The sequence below is a fragment of the Hydractinia symbiolongicarpus genome, chromosome 4, assembly GCF_029227915.1.
Source record: "Hydractinia symbiolongicarpus strain clone_291-10 chromosome 4, HSymV2.1, whole genome shotgun sequence".
NCBI classification, from domain to species: Eukaryota; Metazoa; Cnidaria; class Hydrozoa; order Anthoathecata; family Hydractiniidae; genus Hydractinia; species Hydractinia symbiolongicarpus.
In genome coordinates this window covers 20,421,488-20,426,757 of record NC_079878.1, presented here as the reverse complement: position 1 = coordinate 20,426,757, position 5,270 = coordinate 20,421,488, and positions in this window count along the sequence as shown.

The window sequence follows — 5,270 nt, the reverse complement described above, 5'->3', positions numbered from 1 at the left end:
GAAGCAAATGCTTACTTTTGAAAAGATGGCTACCCGAAGATGTATTGACTTATTGATCCAAGAATTTTTTCGCGTTAGGCCAGCCATCAGAGGCGAAAAATACCCCCCGCCGGAAACGAGACTAAAATAATACGCATCCGCGGGGGTAGAAATTTTTCTTGACCAAAACTTTGTTATCTATCTCAAAATGCCGACCCGAATTTTGGTTTGTATGAATGAAGCAAATTTTGTTACTTAGAGTAACCAATTGAAAAGTTTAAACTGACCGACCATTTTGGCCATTTTTAAATTGTCAATATATGTCAGAATATGCCACAAGTCCTCAACCTAGTTCCTGGGGCATTTTCCCATGTTAATCAAATTGGTAGCGGCGTCGTTCGCCACTTTGTAATAACGGCTGAGGGGTCATAAGACCCTGGGACGAGGTTGACAAGTCCTTTCTTTACACTATACAAGACTATGTGGAAAGATCGTGACTTTTGAAGTGGAAAGAGACAATGGTTCAAGGTCAGGAAAAAAAGCATAAGCAACCTTTTGTCACATCGCCCCAATATAAAAAGAACAAAAATGTGACTGAAAATAAAATGCTTTTCATATTTTCAATTTTCAATTTTGGTTCTTCTTTTAAGACATACCTTAAATAATTTGTATGCTTACCGATTGTTGCGTGGAACATGTATTTTTTTGTTAGCAGCAAATCCATTATTATTCCTTATTGTCACACCTCTCAAATTGATTTTAGCTTCTCACGAACGGTTTGCTATTCAAACATGGCGGACCTAAACTTTTGGTCAATTTTCTTGCTCGGATTAACATGGCAAAATGGTATAATTATACACATTACGTTAAGTCAATCAAAAATACAAAAATATCAAATACTATCAAAGAATTTCTCTTGTGGTTCTCTGTTAACATGCGTCTAAAAATGCAGTTTTAGAAAGTTGGATGCTGTTTATTAGGATGGAAAATGTTACTGTCTTATTATTGCTGGAAACAAGGATGGCGAAGGAAAGGAGAATAAAAAAGAAGCGACATAAGTTATTTGGCATTGAAAGATGTAAGTAGCAACATAATATTTCCCCCTTAAACCAGCAGCGTCAGTCTTAACTCAACATTTAAATACTTCTATGTCAAACCTCTCCCTCGTAAAACAAAATGATAAAATGATGCTCATTCCTTGTTTTATCTCTTTTTATGTTATGTTAGAATATTTCACGTGCTTTTACTGGGTTTGATTGTCCGTTTGGATGTTTTTGAAGCTTCTGACAGTCATTACAAAGTAATGGTCATTGACTGTTTTTACTTTATATTATCCTTAAAATTATTTGTGAATTTATATAGCTTCTCATTGGTTAGAGGGAAATTTTAACGGCATATTTTTTTCACGCAATTTTTTTCTCAATTTCCCGTGCTGCTTGTTTTTCTTGGTCTAAATCTCTTGATTTTTTTATTTACATATATTACTCGTTTTTCATCGACATCATAGAACGCTGCAGTTGCCATCAAAAAAGTGTGCACAAATGAACTTTGTACCTTATGTGATATATTGACGCATTATGTGAAGTGAACTTATCTTAGTAGTAAGTAACTCAGGATTTTATAATCAAAGCAGTAGGTAGGAGTTACGGAATTCTAGTTGGTGCTCGAGTGAGTTAAAGTACAAAATCTGAAGCGATGTTGATTAACTTTATATCATCACCTAATAATTATCACTGAAATATATTTTTCCAGTTTAGTTTTCATTTTAGCCAACTTTCAGGTACGCAATTGACTTTCAGATCTCCTGATCTCCTTGATTTTAAGTTTGACTGCGACCGAAAAATGCAGTGTGGACGAGGCAATGGCGCTAGCTAGAAACAAAACATTGAAGTCGACAGTTTGTGTTGGGTTTGCTTTCCTATAGTATATTATTCGAACAACATTTTCGAATTTCACGGGTGTTAAAATTCTGCTAGGTTTGTCTCGGATGCTAGGGAACATTAAAAACAAAGCATACCTGTCCTGCTAACTACCTTTTCGCGAAAAATAAAAAGATTTTAAAATTTCGGCAGAAAAAATTGCTGGTGTGTTGTGCTGTGTGTTTGAGTTTTCATCCTTTCCTCTCTTTTTCCAGCAAGCAAGCAGAAAAAAATTCCTATGCGAAAATTCCTATGCAGGGAATGCTTCCGAAATTGAGCATTATTTAACAGACTCTGCAAGGTTATCAGGGAAAAAAAGAAAAAAAAGAAACGCTGATTTCCACTTTTATGAATTACTTATTTAAGTTTAACTATTCTATAAAGTTTCTTACCATAATAGTTTTACCTATTCGGTAGCTTCTCTGAGACGAGGTAAATCTTTCGGTAAACTTTTTAGGAAAATTAACTAAAATAAAATGCGTGTAAAAAACTGTTAAGTGATGGCTCGATGCAATGCAAAGAAGGTGATTAAATATATTCTAAGTTTTGTGTACAAAGCAATATAAACAAGGAGGATTTTTTAAAACCTCCTTGATATAAACGAAAAGGACATTCGCCTTGAACCATCTGCGAAGGCTTTTCGCAAATTATGAGTCCATTTTCGACGGCCACACTTACTTCCTGAGGAACATATCTTCGTGATTAGGTTAGATAAATTTCTATTAAGGCGAATGTCACATACATACGGCGTTAGAGTCATTTGACCCCTAAAAACAGGGTCAGTCTGTCAGCAAATAAAATCTTAAAAACTCCAAAATATTGCATGCAGTCAACAATGTGTGCATGCGCCATATTAAGCACCTATGTTGAAACGGCGGGAACAATAAACAACAATAATATTGAGTAATGGGTATTGGAAGAGAAGCATTATCACATTTCTTCATTCTAGCTCCCAACTCTGTATGCCAAAATTTACAATAAAAAAATAAGTTCAGAAAGTGTAAAATGTGTTTAAAGCTGAAAAAAGTACTCATTCCAATTGTAACTTATCACATGCTTTACTACTTAGCTAATTGTTAACTATGTAGAAAGTTATGACAAAATTGAAGTGTATTATATCAATCAAATAATGCGATTATTCCAGCTGGGTACATACCTTAGCTAGAATGACAAAGCTTTAGATAATACCAGCTGATGAAAAATTTAACGTACTGCTTATACTACAACTTTGAGCTTACTTTGAACATTTCAAGGGTATACAGAGATTCAGCTATGGAATGTCCAAACCCGACACTCTATTGCTCCGCATAAGAAAACTAAGGGGGGCACCGAATGCTGTAACTTTGTTTTAAGACGGAATGAATTGTGTCACGGCAACTTCAGCTGCAGCATAACCAATGATTTTACGTCATGATTACTAAATGAAGTCATAACCAAACCAAGGGTATTCCAGATCATCTTCGCTTCGCGCAAATAGAACAGTGAAAAATTTACCACTTACTAACAGAGCTAAGGAAAATTAAATTTCGAGCAGTTTGTTATTTATAAAAAATGCCAGAATACCTCAACTTCACACAAATGAAGGGGTTCTGTATTCTGTTGTTCAATTCGAAAAATACGTCCAACCACATGTTGACCGTATTTTTGATCAAATGGTCTCGTACCAAGTTGTTCGATAGACGCACACAAATTCCAGGAATGCTGATTAGCAGACCTCACCATAAATTTTAAATTATTTGCTCTGAAATGACAACAGTCATAAGTACGAGGATATAGATCCACATTTGTTATAACAGCCTTTTGAAGAAGATCGACTTTCCACCAAGGGTCTGGTTGACTTTTGAGACGTGTATGAAAACACGATTTGACTACGAAATCACCAGTTGTATATTCATCCACTCCAAGTGATGCATCTGGACTGAAACTGTAAGGGAAAAGGCTTATTTGCCTTGCTGGTTTTCCACGCGACAGGTTATTTGAGGCTAAACATACAAATTTTGAATGTCGGTTCATCTTTCTTTGAGGATGTGAATAAAGGTGTAACATATTAATCTGTACTATTAAAAAAATGAATAATAATACATTAGCAAGTACTGAAATAATGATCTACCTTGTTGATGTCCGTTGTCAAAAAAACTCAAAGACTAAAAAAAATCGATCAAATAAAAGGAATAAAGAGGAGTTTTTAGAACGTTTTGTTACTCAAATTCTAAATTACCTCGCCGAAAGCATCAAAAAAGGTAATTTTTTCCTTGTTTACGACTACTTCTTTAATAAAGTAAATAAAGTAATGTCGGGGTACTAGATAAGGCACCAACTACACAAAAAGTCCGAATGACAAATTGATGCGCCAGTTAGACGCAAAGTCCGTGAAATATATCCGTGTATTTTTAGATAGAAAGAAATTTTTACTCTTTCGGATCAAAAAAATAATTTCACAGGCCGTCCAAAAACGTAAATTGTAAATAGACGCAAAATGAAAACATTAACATTCTGGGGCGTAAATGGGTGTTTGGGGCGAGGAACGTAATTTGTTCAAAGTATTTGTAACGTACGAACCTCAAATATAGAACTTAAATGAAGAAGAATATATCAAGAAATGCAAAAAATCAAGTATCATCATGTGTGCGTCATATCTTAAATCGGTTAGTAGTAATATACCTAGAATTTGCGCCCGTCATACCTATTTCCCGCATCGATATATTATGCATATTTTGTCCGCCTGTTAACATGAACAGAGTTAATTACTATGAAACTGAATGTGGGGAAACAAGGCCAAGTTAAAAAATATTTTTTTATGCAACAAAGCATAAAAATAATTTTTTGAGGCAACATGGCTTAAAAGTAATTTTTTGAGGAAACCAGGCTATGATTAAAAAATAATAATTTGAAGAAACCAGGCTAAACCATCCTGCGTCTTAATCAAAAAATATGCCTATAAAAGTAACCACTGCATCCTGTATTACCTGATCTATATATACAGGTATTAATAAAGTAGATAATCGAACCATTGATAAGATTTAAAGAAGGTTAAACTTCTTTTTTAATGGATAACTTGTTTTGTCATTAAGGATTATGAAGCCGGCTGTCCAAGCTAATTTCAATATGAGTGGCTCGGTTAAAAGAAATATCCAGAAGAAAGAAGCATTTGGGGAGACAAACACTTACAAGGCGATCCTCAGTAAGTATTTCAATATGAATTGTGTACTCTGGTCCTTTTTGTCTGAAATTCAAAGCTAAATATCATTACACATCTTTTCTTTCAGAAGCTACAAAGAAGCTTTTCAATAATAGTATTGACAACACCGTTTGGACTACTATTGGTAAGACTTTGAAGTATGTGCCCGATCGCGTTGGAGCGGGTGGGGGACA